The sequence below is a fragment of the Triticum urartu genome, chromosome 7 (genome assembly GCF_003073215.2).
Source record: "Triticum urartu cultivar G1812 chromosome 7, Tu2.1, whole genome shotgun sequence".
NCBI classification, from domain to species: Eukaryota; Viridiplantae; Streptophyta; class Magnoliopsida; order Poales; family Poaceae; genus Triticum; species Triticum urartu.
This window is the reverse complement of record NC_053028.1, coordinates 263,755,707-263,774,396: the sequence shown is the minus strand read 5'-3', so window position 1 is coordinate 263,774,396 and position 18,690 is coordinate 263,755,707.

The window sequence follows — 18,690 nt, the reverse complement described above, 5'->3', positions numbered from 1 at the left end:
GGGTTTATGGTACCGGCGAAAGTTGTGCGGTACTAGAGAGGCTAGCAATGGTGGAAGGGTGAGAGTGCGTATAATCCATGGACTCAACATTAGTCATAAAGAACTCACATACTTATTGCAAAAATCTATTAGTTATCAAAACAAAGTACTACGCGCATGCTCCTAGGGGGGTAGATTGGTAGGGAAATACCATCGCTCGTCCCCGACCGCCACTTATAAGAAAGACAATCAATAAATAAATCATGCTCCGACTTCATCACATAACGGTTCACCATACGTGCATGCTACGGGAATCACAAAATTTAACACAAGTATCTCTCAAATTCACAACTACTCAACTAGCATGACTCTAATATTACCATCTTCATATCTCAAAACAATCATCAAGTATCAAACTTCTCATAGTATTCAATGCACTCTATATGAAAGTTTTTATTATACCCATCTTGGATGCCCTATCATATTAGGACTAATTTAATATAGCCAAAGAAAATTACCATGCTGTTCTAAAAGACTCTCCAAAAATAATATAAGTGAAGCATGAGAGATCAATAATTTCTATAAAATAAAACCACCACCGTGCTCTAAAAAGATATAAGTGAAGCACTAGAGCAAAATTATCTAGCTCAAAAGATATAAGTGAAGCACATAGAGTATTCTAATAAATTCCAATTCATGTGTGTCTCTCCAAAAGGGTGTGTACAGCAAGGATGATTGTGGTAAACTAAAAAGCAAAGACTCAAATCATACAAGACGCTCCAAGCAAAACACATATCATTTGGTGAATAAAAATATAGCCTCAAGTAATGTTACCGATAGACGAAGACAAAAGAGGGGATGCCTTCCGGGGCATCCCCAAGCTTAGGATTTTGGTTGTCCTTGAATTTTACCTTGGGGTTCCTTGGGCATCCCCAAGATTAGGCTCTTGCCACTCCTTATTCCAAAATCCATCAAATCTTTGCCCAAAAACTTGAAAACTTCACAACACAAAACTCAACAGAAAATCTCATGATCTCCGTTAGTATAAGAAAACAAACCACCACTTTAAGTTACTGTAATAAACTCATTCTTTATTTATATTGGTGTTAAAACTACTGTATTCCAACTTCTCTATGGTTCATACCCCCCGATACTAGCCATAGATTCATCAAAATAAGCAAACAACACACGAAAAACAGAATCTGTCAAAAACAGAACAGTCTGTAGCAATCTGTAGGTTTCGACTACTTCTATAACTCCAAAAATTCTGAGAAATTATGAAATCCTAAATAATTTGTTTAGTGATCTACTGCAGTTGGAATCAGTATTTTATCGCTCTCTGGTAAAAAATGAAAATTATTCTCGTGAGTGCATACTTTCTGTTTTTTTCAGCAAGATCAAATAACAATCACCCAAGAAGATCCTAAAGGCTTTACTTGGCACAAAAAGTAATTAAAACATAAAAAACACAATCATAACAGAGGATAGATGATTTATTTATTACTAAACAGGAACAAAAATAAAAGTGGGTTGCCTCCCAACAAGCGCTATCATTTAACGCCCCTAGCTAGGCATAAAAACAAGGATAGATCTAGGTAATGTCATCTTTGTTATGCAATTCTTCAATTGAACACTTATAACACTTAGGAGTTTCATTATTTTTATTGATGATCAAACTCCTAGCCAAGAAATCAAGATAATCATTTCTAGCAAAAGGTTCCTTAATGATAGCGAAAAAATTGGGGTGAACACTTATTGATTTGAGATCCGCATTCTCCTTACTAGAAGATTCACCCTTATTCTTAGGAACATACATAAACTTAGCAACTTTGGTAGGAGGAGGGTTTGAAGTGTTTCTCATGGAAGAATAGGCAGACCCTAAGTTGGTAATAATATCCTCAAGTTTATCAATTCTAGTGGAATCTTGATCTATCTTTTCATTAACTAAGGGTTCTTTTTCTCTCAATTTTTTCAGAGTAACTCCTACCTTAGATCATTATTGAGTAATTTGGTTGTGGATCTTTTTATCCAAATTCTTGATCAACTCTACAGTGGCAACTTTATTTTCAATAATTTCAAGCCTTTGCATCACATGTTCCAAAGATAAAATATTTCCATTAACCAAGAGAGGTGGTGGGCCAAACAAATCTATCATAGCATTATAAGAATCAAAAGTATGGCTACCCAAGAAATTCCCTCCGGTAATGGTATCAAGAATATATCTGTTCCAAGAAGTGATGCCTACATAAAAATTGTGAAGAAGAACGGAAGTAGATTGCTTCCTAGTGGATCTATTCTGAGCATTGCAAATTCTATACCAAGCATCTTTTAGATTTTCTCCCTCCATTTGTTTAAAATTAAGAACTTCATTATCGGGAGTACTAACAATGATAGAAGGACTGGCTGTAATACACGGTAGCTAAACAACAGTAACCACACACTAATGGTGCCATGTCATTGCAATCAATTTTCTACACCTCAGTTTGATCCAAACCAAATTCAATTTCAAATTTAAAATAAAGTAAAATTGTTATTTCTTCAGCCTGTAAAACAAAAATGTTCGTTGGGTTACAAAAGTTCACTAACCAATTATCTGGTAGAAACCAGTATTTTTGAAATCTTAAATTGCTCATACCTATTTTAAAACAGTGCCCAAAACAACTATTTAATCCATTTGCATTTACGCAAAATTTCACATGAATTCAAATGCTCATCAAACCTTCTTATGGCAGTACTAAATTTTGTAAAGTAATTATGTGGCACAACTCCATATTTTACAAAAGACATCTTGTGGCCAAACATTTTTGCAAAACAGAAAAGGAATAAAGTAATAGAAGAAAAGGAAGGGGGGATGTGCATATGCACTTGGGCCAACGCTTACTGTTCCAGGCCCGACCCATTTTCCTCTCCTCCTTCCCCCTCTGTTCACTTTGCCTCCGTGGACGCAGGGTGCACGTCCACGGCGCCGATGGCCACGGGGCATCCATCCGAAGCTCCCTAGCGACCTACAAGGATACCCCTGCTCTGCTGAAACCCTAGACCATCCCCACTCTCCCTCTCGCCCGCTCTTTGTCTCGATTTCGCTCCGGCGCCCGAAACCTCCGAATGCCATGGCTGACCCCGTCCCCGTGGCCACCTTCGTTCCCACGGGTTTGGGGCTAGCCCAGGAGCTCCGCAGTGTTCTTCTACGTCATCATCAACCATCCGTTCGAGCTCGGCGCCCCTGCATCGCTCGCGCCGTCGCCTTCGTCCACCTTCGGCCGCCATCGACCACCGCTTCAATCCACGTCGTCCAAGACTCCCTAAGCCATCTGACCTCGTTGTTGCCCTCACTGTGAGCTCGCGATCCTCCTTGATCCTCCTATTCCACCCCGTGCATCGTAGCCACCTCCCCTGCTTGAGACCGGCGATGTCATCCACCATGGCCGACGGGCACATCGCTGTCGTGCCACTTAGCCTCGTCTGAGGGTGCGTGCGTGCTCCAGGAGCTGTGTAGATGTTGTCTACCCCCTCGGTTCGTCGAATCCGAGCCTGCGGGCTCGATTTCGTCGAGCGCCGCCGCTACCGCCGCTCGGACGTCGCCGTAGCCAGCGTTCCGGCCATCCCCCACTCATTTTGTTGCTCCCCTCCGATGCGGTGTGTTCCCCGCGTCCCGTAGGGCCTAACCGGAGCTCAAGCCGCAGCTTATATGCCGATTCCGGTCGTTGCCGCCGCCCGTGTAGCTCGCCGCGTGCATGACTTGGCCGCGCTCGCGCCTGCCCCGCGTCTGGACGCGCCTGCCGCTGCCTGCTGTAGCACTCGCACGCCCCGGCAGCGCCAAGCGATCGCGCGAGCCCCGCCCCGCTTCCCCTGCCGTCGGCCCCTGCGGACGCCCGCGACCCCCTGCACCAGCTCACCCGCCACGCATCAACAGCCAGCCGTGTCCGCGGGCGACGTCGCGCGACCGTGCTCGCCGCACCTCCCGTAGCCGCCTCTACGCCCACGCCGTCGTCACTCACCGCACGCTGCTGCGCTGCTCCGCCACCACTGCCCTCGGCCGCGCCGACGACCGTCACCACGCCACCGCTTGCCCGTTCCCGTTCGTCCGCGCCACACCCAGCGCCCAACCAACGCGGGCGTCTGCGCCCGCGTCTGTGCTGCTGGCGCTACTAGCTTCAGCCGTCGGCGCCCCTGTGTGCGCTCGCGTGCTGCTGCTATCTACCTTCTGTTGCCGCTGCTACTGACTTCTAGCCACAGTAACATTCAGTTATTGTAGCTGCAGCTAGCCTCGGCAAATTCACATTGAGTAATCCCTTTGAAAGCCAATAAACATCCACAAAACAAGTTCTTATTTGGGTAAAAATAATTTGGGCGGAGAGTACACTTGAAAATTTTAATTTTACCCCATTGTACCAAATCCATTTGATGCGCGAATTAAATCCTATGAAAATCACAAAGTTCCATGTTCTGTTAACAAAAAAACCGAAAACAACTTTATTTTCATAGCTACTTTAGAGCTGTTTATGATCAAGCAAGTGAACTATAATATGGATGCAAATGCTACTATCATGTAGAACGCAGAAAAATGCTCAAAATTGATATAAGGCACTAACCCATAAGAATGTACAGAACAATAGCTATAGCCTCCGGAAAACCACTAAGTGATGTTTAAAAACTGATGAATTCTAATTTCAGGGATTTTTCTGGGTATTGTTAAATCTTTGAAAAATCTTAGAAATTAAACCATATCTTGGATGAAAAAGTTTTATATATGAAAGTTGCTCAAAACAATGAGACGGATCCAAATACGCGGTCCGTTTGTCCTCCACACGTCCCTAGCTTAGCAAACGTCGAACCTTTCTCCTCCGGTTCATCTGTCTGACAGACGTCCGGAACCGGGAAAACTTTCTCGGATGTTATTCATCTTCACCGGTATCATGTAGCACTGTGTTAGAACACCTCTAGCGTCGCTTATTGTCTTGTTATGCATATGTTTGCGTGTATTTACTGTTTCAAAGATTTAACAATACCCGAAAAAAGGGTAGACCCCGAGACCGCTGCTGATGTCACTGTGATCGACTACGTATTTTTGAAACCAGTATTTTTGAAATCTTAAATTGCTCATACCTATTTTAAAACAGTGCCCAAAACAACTATTTAATCCATTTGCATTTACGCAAAATTTCACATGAATTCAAATGCTCATCAAACCTTCTTATGGCAGTACTAAATTTTGTAAAGTAATTATGTGGCACAACTCCATATTTTACAAAAGACATCTTGTGGCCAAACATTTTTGCAAAACAGAAAAGGAATAAAGTAATAGAAGAAAAGGAAGGGGGGATGTGCATATGCACTTGGGCCAACGCTTACTGTTCCAGGCCCGACCCATTTTCCTCTCCTCCTTCCCCCTCTGTTCACTTTGCCTCCGTGGACGCAGGGTGCACGTCCACGGCGCCGATGGCCACGGGGGCAGCCATCCGAAGCTCCCTAGCGACCTACAAGGATACCCCTGCTCCGCTGAAACCCTAGACCATCCCCACTCTCCCTCTCGCCCGCTCTTTGTCTCGATTTCGTCGGCGCCCGAAACCTCCAATGCAATGGCCGACCTCGTCCCTGCGGCCACATTCGTCCTCACAGGCTTGGGGCTAGTCCAGGAGCTCCGCAGTGTTCTTCTACGTCATCAACGACCACCCATTCGAGCTCGGCGCCCCTGCATCTCTCGCGCCGTCGCCTTCGTCCACCTTCGGCCGCCATGGACCACCGCTTCGATCCGCGTCGTCCGAGCCTCCTCGAGCCATCTGACCTCGTCGTTGCCCTCACTGTGAGCTCGCGATCCTGCTCGACCTCCTCCCATTCCACCCCGTGCATCCTAGCCACCTCCCCTACTTGAGACCGGCGCTACCGTCTGCCATGGCCGACGGGCACGTCGCTGTCGTGCCACTTAGCCTCGTCTTAGGGTGCGTGCGTGCTCCAGGAGCTGTGTCTACCCCCTCGGTTCGTCGAATCCGAGCCTGCGGGCTCGATTTCGTCGAGCGCCGCCGCTACCGCCGCTCGGACGTCGCCGTAGCCGGCGTTCCGGCCATCCCCCGCTCGCGTTGTTGCTCCTCTCCGATGCGGCGTGTTCCCCGCGTCCCGTAGGGCCTAACCGCAGCTCAAGCCGCTGCTTATATGCCGATTCCGGCCGTTGCCGCCGCCCCTGTAGCTCCCCGTGCGCATGACTTGGCCGCGCTCGCGCCCACCCCATGTCTGGACGCGCCTGCCACTGCCTGCTGTAGCACCCGCACGCCCCGAACGCGCCCAGCCGTCGCGCGAGCCCCACCACACTTCCCCTGCCGTTGGCCCCTGCGGACGCCCGCGACCCCTACACCAGCTCACCCGCCACGCATCAGCTGCCGGTCGTGTTCGCGCGCTATGTCGCACGACCGTGCTCGCCGCACCTCCCGTAGCCGCCTCTACGCCCACACCGTCGTCGCTCGCTGCACGCTGCTACGCTGCTCCGCCGCCGCTGTGCTCGGCCACGCCGACGCCCATCACCGCGCCGTGCTTGCCCATTCCTCACCGGCCGCGCCACACCCAGCGCCCAACCCGCGCGTGCGTGTGCGCCCGCGTCTATGCTGCTGGCGCTGCTAGCTTTAGCCGTCGGCGCCCCTGTGTGCGCGTGTGTGCTGCTGCTGTCTACCTTCTGCTGCCGCTCCTACTGACTGCTAGCTACAGTAACATTTAGTTACTGTAGCTGCAGCTAGCTTCGGCAAATTCACATTGAGTAGCCTCTTTGACAGCCAATAAACATCCACAAAACAAGTTCTTATTTGGATAAAAATAATTTGGGGAGAGAGTTCACTTGAAAATTTTCATTTTACACCACTGGACCAAATCCATTTGATGCGCGAATTAAATCCTATGAAAATCACAAAGTTCTATGTTCTGTTAACAGAAAAACCAAAAACATCTTTATTTTCATAGCTACTTTAGAGCTGTTTATGATCAAGCAAGTGAACTCTAATATGGATGCAAATGCTACTATCATTTAGAACGCAGAAAAATGCTCAAAATTGATATAAGGCACTAACCCATAGAATGTATAGAACAATAGCTATGGCTTTCGGAAAACCGCGAAGTGATGTTTAAAAACTGACGAATTCTCAGACTTAGCAGGGATTTTTCCGGGAATTGTTAAATCTTTGAAAAATCTTAGAAATTAAACCGTATCTCGGATGAAAAAGTTTTAGACATGAAAGTTGCTCAAAACGACGAGACGAATCCGAATACGTGGTCCATTCGTCTGCCACACATCCCTAGCTTAGCAAATGTCGAACCTTTCCCCTCTAGTTCATTTGTCTGACACACGTTCGAAACCAGGAAAACTTTCCCGGATGTTATTCATCTTCACCGGTATCATGTAGCACGTTGTTAGAACACTTCTAGCGCCGCTTATTGTCTTATTTTGCATATGTTTGCGTGTATTTACTATTTCTTCCACCTCTTCCCTCCGGTAGACCCCGAGACCGCTACTGATGCCACTGTGATCGACTACGTCGACGGCGACCCTTCTTCCCTTTTAGCAGAGCTTCCAGGCAAGCCCCTCCCCCCTTGATCACCAGATATCGCCCATTCTTCACTCTACTGCTTGCATTAGAGTAGTGTAGCATGTTACTGCTTCCCGTTAATCCTATCCTGATGCATAGCCTGTCTTTGCTACTACTGTTGTTACCTTTACCTGCAATCATAAATGCATAGTATAGTATGCTAGTATTCCATCAGTGGCCCTACATTCTTGTCCGTCTACCATGCTATACTATCGGGCCGTGATCACTCGGGAGGTGATCATGAGTATATACTTATATAATAATATATGATACCTGTGGTGACTAAAGTCGGGTCGGCTCATAGAGTACCCGCGAGTGATTCACGGATTGGGACCGAAAGGACGTTTGTCCCGACGACCCTCTGAGTGGATCTTTGTGGCAGAGCGATAGGGCAGCTTGAGACCACTTAGGAGAGAGGTGGGCCTGGCCCTCGTCGGCGTCCGTGATTACTTCAAAATAACACGCTTAACGAGATCTTGGTATTTGATCCGAGTTTGGCCACTGGCCTATCCGCACTAACCAACTATGCGGGAACAGTTATGGGCACTCAACGTCGTGGTATCAGCCAAAGCCTTCATGACGTCAGCGACTGAGCGGCGCGTGCCGGATTGGACTGGAACGCCTGCTCTTGTATTAGGGAGGCTAGGTCTGCTTCCGGCCGCGTTCGCAACATGCAGGTGAGCAATGGGCGATGGGCCCAGACCCCCGTGCGCATAGGATTTAGACTGGCGTGCTGACCACTCTGTTGTGCCTAGGTGGGGCTGCGACGTGTTGATCTTCCGAGGCCGGGCATGACCCAGGAAAGTGTGTCCAGCCAGAGGGATCGAGCGTGTTGGGTTATGTGGTGCACCCCTGTAGGGAAGTTTATCTATTCGAACAGTCGTGTCCCTCGGTAAAAGGACGACCCGGAGTTGTACCTTGACCTTATGACAACTAGAACCGGATACTTAATAAAACACACCCTTTCAAGTGCGAGATACAACCCGGTGACCATTCTCTCACAGGGCGACGAGGAGAGGATTGCCGGGTAGGATTATGCTATGCGGTGATACTTGGTTAACTTACCATCTACTCTCTTCTACTGCTTCAAGACAGAGGCTACCAGAAGCGTAGTCCTCGATAGGACTAGGTATCCCCCTCTTATTCTGGCATTCTGTAGTTCAGTCCATAGATACTACCCATTTCATTGAAACCAATGCATATGTAGTGTAGATCCTTGCTTGCAAGTACTCCAGATGAGTACTCACGGTTGCTTTGCTACTTCTTTTTCCCCCTTTCCCGGTTATTGCAATCATATGATGGAGTCCAGGAGCTAGAGGATCCCGAGGATGATTCTACATGGAGTTCGACTTCGAGGAGTAGTTAGGAGGTCCCAGGCAGGAGGCCTCGCCTTTTTGATCGTTGCTACTTTTGTGCTAGCCTTCTTAAGGCAAACTTGTTTAATTTATGTCTGTACTCAGACATTGTTTCTTCCGCTGACTCGTTTGTTTTCGAGGTGATGTATTCGAGCCCTCGAGGCCCCTGGCTTGTAATATAAAGCTTGTATTATTTTGATTTGTGTCTAGAGTTGTATTGTGATATCTTCCCGTGAGTCCCTGATCTTGATCGTACACATTTACGTGTATGATTACTGTACGGTCAAATCGGGGGCGTCACAAGTTGGTATCAGAGCCGACTGCCTGTAGGATCCCGCTTTCCAACTCCTTGGTCGAAGTTGAGTCTAGTCTTTGAAATCTGTTTTACTAACATGACTGTGTGGCTTACGGGCCCACGTCGCCATTGTGTGGTATTAGGATCTTTTACTCCCTGTCGGTGTCAAAACCGGCAGATCTGGGGTAGGGGGTCCCGAACTGTGCGTCTAGGCCGGATGGTAACAGGAGGCAGGGGACACAATGTTTTACCCAGGTTCGGGCCCTCTTGATGGAGGTAAAACCCTATGTCCTGCTTGATTGATATTGATGATATGGGTAGTACAAGAGTAGATCTACCACGAGATCGGAGAGGCTAAACCCTAGAAGCTAGCCTATGGTATGATTGTATGTTATGGTTGTTGTCCTACGGACTAAAACCCTTCGGTTTATATAGACACCGGAGAGGGTTAGGGTTACACAAGGTCGGTTACAAAGGAGGAGATATCCATATCCGTATTGCCTAGCTTGCCTTCCACGCCAAGTAGAGTCCCATCCGGACACGAGACGAAGTCTTCAATCTTGTATCTTCATAGTCTGACAGTCCGGCCAAAGGTTATAGTCCGGCTGTCCGGAGACCCCCTAATCCAGGACTCCCTCAGTAGCCCCTGAACCAGGCTTCAATGACGATGAGTCCGGCACGCAGTATTGTCTTCAGCATTGCAAGGCGTGTTCCTTCTCCGAATACATCACAGAAAAATTTGAATACGAGGATAGTGTCCGACCCTGCAAAATAAGTTCCACATACCGCCGTAGAGAGAACAATATTTTCGCAAATCCAATTTGCTGACATGTTTTGGCAGCATGACGTTATGTCATGGCCCGGTGATTATTCAAACCGTTTTTCTTCAACCAGCCCCACACATAATGCGAGGCGGTTTCTTGACACGTCTTGTCAAAGCAGAGATCGTGTTCCCCCAATTACGGGATTCTCATTAATGCGGTCGTGGGTAACCCAACCGTGTCTAGGACTCCTAGATTATAGGCAAGTCCTAACCGACTACGGAGAGGATGCTTGATATTCACCCTCTTTATAAAGGGACAAGGTTTTCGCTTTTTCCCTCTCGTGCTCAATCAAACCCTTCCCCTGCCTCGAGTTCCAACACCCAAAGCCCAGGTTAGGTGCTCCGGATCTTCAATCATGTCCGGATCCAGCCTTCAAGGCCGATGGATGCCCTCCTCCGTGACGGAAGAGGACATCAAGAAGTTGAGGGAGGCCAGATACCTGACCGCCGAGGTTTCGCATCGGCTACCTACTCGAGGGCAGGTCGTCCCTACTCCCGAACCCAACGAGAACGTCGTGTTCGTCTCCCACTTCCTGCGAGGCCTAGGCCTCACTCTGGATCCCTTCGTCAGGGGTTTGATGTTCTATTACGGGCTAGATTTCCACGATCTAGCTCCGGACTCCTTTCTCCACATCTTGACATTTATTGTCGTGTGTGAGGCCATCTTCCGCATTACCCCTCACTTCGGCCTGTGGCTCAAGACCTTTGAAGTGAAGCCGAAGATGATCGAGGGGCAACATGCAGCGTGCGGAGGTGTATCAATAGGCAAGATGGCAGGAGCTCCATGGCCGAAAGGTTCCTTTCCAGAGGTGTCCGAATTATGGCAATGGGAGTGGTTTTACGTCACGGCTCCCAGAAGTGCCAAGTGGGCGGCTGCCCCCGCTTTCCGCTCGGGCCCCCCACCACAACTAATGTCATGGATTAGCAGAGGTCTGAGCTGGGGTCCAGCCAAGGAAGTGCCTATACTGCAAAGCCGCATTCGAGATCTCTTCAAGGGAGATTTTAATTTGGTCATGGTAATACAAGTTATGCTGGTTCGTCAAGTCCAGCCTTGCAAACGCCGGCCCCTTCGCTTGTGGGAGTTCAACCCAGAAGGACCGCGTGCCATTCAAAGTTTCCTCGGCCTGACGCACGAGGAGATGTACAAGTCATTCTTCGGACCTCAAATAGAGTGTCCGGATACTACCGAGGACGTGGGCCTGAGCAGTAACCACGCCGCCGAACAAGTAAGAAATCCTCTAGCCGAACACACTGTCTTTTATTCATTATGAAGTTATTTCTGAGAGTTCGCTCTTTGACCAGGACTGGCTAACAAAGGCGAAGATGATTCGGTGTTTGGCCCCCCTCCCTGAGGGTTTGGAAAATCCAGTATGGGAAAAGATGCTCGAGCTCGCACCTTGCCCGGAGCCCTCGAAGGAAGATATGGGGGGGGGGGGATAATACGGGCGGATGCGGGCCCCCATCGCTGCCAGTTCCAACCGAGGGAATGAGCGTCTCCATGAAGGAGGATAACCGGGGGAGGAAAAGGACTGCTTCCGAGGACCCGGAAGCCGCAAACGGGAGAAGAAGTCTCCCACAGAGGGTCCTGCCTTGGGGGGTGCTTTTGCCGCACAAAGTCCGCGGGGGGATCAGCCCTCCAACGAGTCGTAAGTGATCCAAAAAATACTTTAATAGTGAAGGTATACTATCTTTTTTCTGAGAAAATAACCACCGCATATATCTTGCAGTTCGGGCCTTAGCCCCTCTCAGCTGAGCTCGTCTTCGGGGGATCTTCTTCCAGAGATGATGGAGAGCGAAACGCCTCCCCCGGACTCCTCCGCTCAAGAAGCGGGCGACCCCGAAGTGTCATCACGGAGGGCCTCTCCGGATCCGGTGAGGCCAGAAGATAATCCCATAGACCCCCGAAGTCCCCAGCGTCCGGCTCCCGAAGAGAGCAAACAAAAGAGTCCGGCACCGTCTGGTATGCGGTCGGACGTTCTGAGGGAGCTGGTGGGGCGAGCGGCCATCTCAGAAGAACACCGTACGCTGATGGGTACGGTGATGGAGAGAATTTCGTCCGCCGAAAGCGGATTACATGAAGCCTTTATGAGTCTACTGACAGGCTTTGAGGTACGTGAGATAATATGTGATAGTACCGCACATGTTAGGTGTGCCCTGTGTAGATAGTATCCCCTGAGACTCTGGTTGTCACCGAGAACGGCGGCGAACGGAGGATCATAGTCCCAGGCAATAACCAGACTGCCCTTATGTGCAGGTGGTGGAAGCTCCGGTGGCTAGCCGGACTAGTGAGTTTGCCAAATTAAAACGGCAACTGGATGCGGCAGACGCCGACATCGGGCTTGTTAACAAGAGGCTTGACGAGGCACAGGGTAAGTGTTATTATCTGGTGAACGCCACATAGTAAGAGCAGCATGATGCCAGTATCTTTAATATGTTGTGACTGCAGATGGAGCTGCCACCGTGGAAACCTTGCGGGCAGAACTTGCCCGAGCCAAGGAACAAGCGAGGATTAGTAATGTGGCTGCTTTGAAGGCGGTTAAAGAGTTGAAAGCCAAGAAGGCTGCACATTGCGAGAGCCAAGAGAAGATGGCCAAGATGGCCGTAGAATTAAAAGACACTGCCGACCATTGCCGGCTCCTTGAAAAAGAAAACCGAGCGAAGGCAACGGACCTTGAGAAGGCCACGATGGCGGACAAAGACACCCGCTCTGCTATGAGAGCGAAGAAGGAGGAGCTGCGGGAAGCCGGGGATATTGCGGCTGGGAAGCCCTTCATGCTACGGAGGAAGTTCGGAGATCCACGATATGCCCCTGTGGATCGGCTGTGGAGTTCGGCAGATGCGTATATGGACTTGGCAGCGAGTGCTGTCGATGCGGCCAAATACTTCCAAGGTCAAACAGATCGTGAAGTGGACAGGCTGTTCTGGTTGCAATTCAATGTTCCAGAGCATCCGCTTCCATTGACTGATCAGCTAGCCGAATGGGCCGAACTAAATAGGTTGTCCGGACTCGCCATGAGGTCTGTCGTGGATCAGCTATGGCCGGAAAAGCCAAAGTCGAACAGCTATTTCAGTTTAGTGCAGCGGTTCCTTGGTGCGGTGCCACGCATTAATGCGATGAAGAGCTCGGCGTGCATAGAAGGCTCGCGGATGGCCCTTGCCCGTGTTAAAGCATATTAGGCGAAGATGGACGCTACCACTGTTGCGGCGCAGGGTTCGTCCATAGGCCGAGTGGCTGCCGAGCACTATTTCGAGGAGGTCCTCGAGGGTGCTCATTTGATAGAGGCCCAGTGCTCGAAGAATATTATGTTTGAGTGACATGTATTCCCATTGTAAACACAATGTTTTTATGAAATTTTATAAGGCTGTGTTTATACTTTTGCCCGAAAGTAATATGATGCCTCCTGTGCGGCCGTTTATGTATACATGTGTATAACCTGAAAGATTGCAGTCGTCGGCTTCAGCCCCCACGCATATAATGCGGAGGTGTTCGCAAAAAACGCGTGTTCACACTTAACCCAACTTCTTGGTCCTATTAAGGAGGTGATAGCGCAGCGAACGAGGCAACCGGACTATAATGCTTTAACACTTTCACTTAGCCATAGGAGTTTGACAGTGGGGCTACTAGATAGCCCCTGGTGGCTCCGCCCTCTCCCGATCTCGGGGTGCGTACATGCCTGGCCGAAAAACGGCCCTTCGTTAAGACGGAGGAATTCTAACATTTCGATAGGTCATCAAGTGGTTGACCAGTCTCACACTATATCATGACAGTCAGTTTTCGGCTTTCTCTACTGAGGTGCTCGTCCGGATGAACTAGGGCACAATCGCAGTAGTTCTCCTGGTGCTGCCTTAGCCGATAAAGGGGAACGTAAGGCACCAAAACACAGGAGCCGGGAAAACCCAACATTTGACTAAAGACAATGATTCGGAACTGATGCATATAAGGCCAAACTCGCGACGCCGAACACTCCCTAAGGTATTTGGTCTTTATGGTATAAATCGAGCCTAAATAGTGCCCTTTGTAAGAAGCCCCTTGTGTCCAGGTACGTGCATTATTCTGACGTGGCCACTTGCCAAGACGTTAGCATCCTTCTCAATTGTGCTGAGAATTCAGTGGATGTGTATCAACAAGAGACAGTAAAAAAGGTTTACGCAGGGTCTTAATCTAAAAAGAATCCTTGGAGCGGGTCCCTGCTGCACGTCTGCGCCTGTGTCTCCGTTGTGCCATATCCTGGACGGGTGTAGCACGATGGTCATCTGTAAAAAAGAGGAACTTAGGTGAAAAAGTTGTCGTGCAAAAAGGTGGTTTGTTAAAGAGACCATGTATAACTAGAAATGAGTAGAAATTGCCACTTGTCTGCGCGTGTTGAGCCCCTTGTATTTGTAATAGGGGTGTGGCCATCAATCCGGTATAAATTACATATAGCAGCGCCGGACTCGTCTAACCGCGTCCTTGGTCTTGACGACCTATCAAATACTTTAGTTGGCGAGGCCGTTTTTATTGTGCGGCTGCCAAGGCAGTCGCATTCTCTTCGACGCACAAGGATCGCTTAATACTTCCGTTCACTATAATGATGTCGCGTGGACCTGGCATCTTGAGCGTCAGGGAAGCGTAATGTGGTATTGCATTAAAGCGAGCAAAAGCTTCGCGTCCAAGTAGTGCTTGATAACCGCATTGGAACAGAGCAATGTGGAAGGTTAAATGTTCGCTATGGGAGTTATCGGGGAAGCCGAATATAACCTTTAGTAGCAGGGAGCCCGTGTAGTGAGCCCCTGGGCCTGGCATTACTCCTTTAAAGGTAGTGTTGCTATGGCAAATTTTTGTTGGGTCTATCCCCATTTCGCGGATTGTATCCTGGTATATCAGGTTTAGACTTCTGCCACCGTCCATCAAGACTCGTGTGAAGTGGTATCCGTCAATTATTGGGTCTAATACCAGGGAAGCCCATCCTGCACGCCGGATACTTTCTGAGTAATCACGATGGTCGAAAGTGATCGGTTGACACGACCAGTGGCAGGACTCCGCGGTGATAGGCCCTTGGGCATATTTTTCTGGGAGTGCCGTTTTGTTTCTCCCCTTGATCACGTGTAACGCCTTTACTGTTTTGACTTCAGGTGGAAATTTCTTTTGTTCCCCAGTGTCTTGCTTGAGAGGCTCATCCTCGTCTTCGCTTGGTGTATCCTCCCCCTTGTGTACGGCGTTGAGCTTGCCGGATTGCTTGAAGACCCAACATTCTCTGTGGGTATGATTAGTGGGTTTACCAGGGGTGCTATGGATTTGACATATTTGGTCCAGAATTTTGTTTAGGCTGGACAGTTCGTCTCTGGCGGCTTTAGAGGGCGGCTTTTGCTGACCTGGCCGAGAGCTTTTGAATCCGGCGTTTACTGTCCTGCTCTTCGTGCTGTCTTCTTTATTCCGGCTTTTGTTATTGTTGTTGCGCCGTGATTTCCCATTTCCATCTCTAACTTAGGATGTACTGGGGTCGCTGGTGCTGCATCTGGCTAGCCAGCTATCCTCACCCGCGCAAAAGCGGGTCATGAGGCTTGTTAATGCTGCCATTGTTCTCGGCTTTTCTTGGCCGAGGTGTCTTGCAAGCCATTCGTCACGGACGCTATGCTTAAAAGCTGCGAAGGCTTCGGTGTCCGGACAGTCGACAATTTGGTTCTTTTTAGTAAGAAACATGTTCCAAAGCTTTCGGGCTGACTCTCCAGGCTGTTGAGTTATATGACTCAAATCATCCGCGTTCGGAGGTCGGACATAAGTCCCTTGAAAATTTGCCCGAAAGGCGTTTTCGAGCTCTTCCCAGCTTCCAATGGAGTTTTTGGGGAGGCTTTTAAGCCAGTGCCGAGCTGGCCCTTTGAGCTTGAGGGGTAAGTACTTGATGGCGTGGAGATCGTCTCCTCGAGCCATATGGATATGAAGGATATAGTCCTCAATCCAGACCCCAGGGTCTGTTGTTCCGTCGTATGACTCTATGTTTACGGGTTTGAATCCCTCTGGGAATTCATGGTCTAACACCTCATCGGTGAAACATAGGGGGTGTGCGGCACCCCTATAGCTGGGTGTACCGCGTTGTTCTGATGCTTGTTGTGTTGCATCATATGCTGGGGCGCACTTGCGTGGTCCATAGATGGATCTGGTTACGCCGTCCTTTTGGTGCGAGCCCTCATGTGGATCGCTTATTGGCTTGTGAGTGGAGTTGTTTGCCGCTCCATGTTGGCCATGAGGTCGTCTATCCAGCCAGGTGGACGTTTTGATTTTTGGTTGTGGGGGATCTAGGGCCTCCTCATCGAATTCGGGTAGCAACTTCCGCTTCGGGTAGCTCTTGGTGGGGCGATTGCCACCATACTTCGCTGCTGTGTTGAGTACTTTACTCCATCTGATTTGGAGTGTGTCCTGCGCAGCCTTAAGCCTTTGCTTCTGCTTTTTCAGACTCCTCACGGTGGCAACAAGCCTTTGACGGGCATTCTGCTGCTCCAGGTGCCTGTCCGGCGTTATGTCATCTAGACTTTTATCTTTGACAGAATTGGTTTGTTCGGTTTGATTTTCTGTATTGCCGTGGTCCGGCAGTAGTTCGCCCTGCTCCAACGTTGGGTCTGTATGATCGTTATTTCTGCCGAGGCGGGATTTGGAGCGGCGCTCACGCCGCCGCTTTGACTGCTTCTCGAGGGGACAAGCCTTCGTTGCGTCCTTCCGTTCCTCGTCGTCGTCTTCTTTTGGTGTGTCCACCATGTATACGTCATATGATGAGGTGGACGTCCAGCGCCCTGTGGGCGGTGGTTCCTCTTCGCCTCCCGCATCGTCGTCCATACCGTCGATGTCTTCGGAGTCGAAGTCGAGCATGTCGGTTGAATCATCGATAGTGGCTACGAAGTGGGTGGTGGGTGGGCGTCGAATTTCTCCGTCGTCCGCATCCCAATCCTGTTGGCCATAGTCCGGCCAGGGCTCTCCTGACAAAGAGAGAGACCTTAGTGAATTCAGAATGTCGCCAAAGGGCGAGTGCTGAAAGATATCCGCGGCGGTGAATTCCATGATCAGCACCCAATCGGATTCATTTGGCAGGGGCGCGGACGGTTCAGAGTCCAGAAAAGAGTCCGGCACCTTGGAGTCACGGGCTTCGCAGAGGATTAGGCTGATGTTCGGCTCAATCGCCGTTGAGACTGCAGCCCCTGAGGCGGTGTCTAGCCACCCGTCCTTGATTGGCGCAGTTGGCTCCGAGCTAAGGGTCAGAGCTGATGTGGGCGCGGCCTCTGGGGTACTGTTCGGCGACAGAGCTAGGTCATACCCGTCGTGACAGTGCGGCATGCCCGGCTGTGGCTCGAATCCGTCGAAGATCAAGTCTCCGCGGATGTCGGCATGTAGTTCAAACTTCCAAATCTGACCTGACGGCCAGGGGCGTAGCTTTCAATCTGCTCCGGATGGCCAAGCGAATTAGCCCACAGTGCAAAGCCGCCGAATACGAAGATCTGTCCGGGGAGAAAAGTCTCGCCCTGGACCGCATCTCTATCGATGATATTAGGAGCCATCAAGCCTAACGGCGACGACACAGAGGAACTCTCAATGAAAGCACCAATGTCGGTGTCAAAACCGGCGGATCTCGGGTAGGGGGTCCCGAACTGTGCGTCTAGGCCGGATGGTAACAGGAGGCAGGGGACACAATGTTTTACCCAGGTTCGGGCCCTCTTGATGGAGGTAAAACCCTACGTCCTGCTTGATTGATATTGATGATATGGGTAGTACAAGAGTAGATCTACCACGAGATCAGAGAGGCTAAACCCTAGAAGCTAGCCTATGGTATGATTGTATGTTATGGTTGTTGTCCTACGGACTAAAACCCTTTGGTTTATATAGACACCGGAGAGGGTTAGGGTTACACAAGGTCGGTTACAAAGGAGGAGATATCCATATCCGTATTGCCTAGCTTGCCTTCCACGCCAAGTAGAATCCCATCCGGACACGAGACGAAGTCTTCAATCTTGTATCTTCATAGTCTAACAGTCCGGCCAAAGGTTATAGTCCGGCTGTCCGGAGACCCCCTATTCCAGGACTCCCTCACTCCCCGTCAATACTCTAGGACTCTGATCTCTCTCCTATTCGGGTTAAATGATTTGCTAACTCTAACTCTAGGTTCCCTTAATTACTTTCTCCCGGAGAGCCCCTCGGTCCGAACAATCGCTTGCTTCACTAGAAGATTCCGAAGACACTCTACGATGTTCTCTCGAGTCTATGTGCCATCGCTTTTACAATTCCCTACCACCGATGTATCCTTATGGACAACTATCTACATGTGTCGTTCATACATTCATCCCTAGTTGATCTTGTTATTACAAGATACACCGAAATTCTCTCTATTGTTCCGAGAATACTTTGTGCCTACTGCCTTGCAGTTCTTTGCCACCTAAATACCCCTACGGATAATTTCTCGCACTTATCGAGTATCCGCTCATCCCCAAATGATTCATGTATTTCACAAAAGTCTTCGAAATACCATTCGGTCTTCCGAAAATCCTGAGCAGCCAATTGCTCCTGAAATTCTTGCTTGCCTGCGTTATGGTTAATGCCATAAATCTCGTAATCTTATTGGCATCCCTTGTCATTTTCATTTTGAGTCTGTTGATTCGATATGTTGCGAATGCTCGCAATCCTCAATCAGATCCTAGAATTCATCCCGG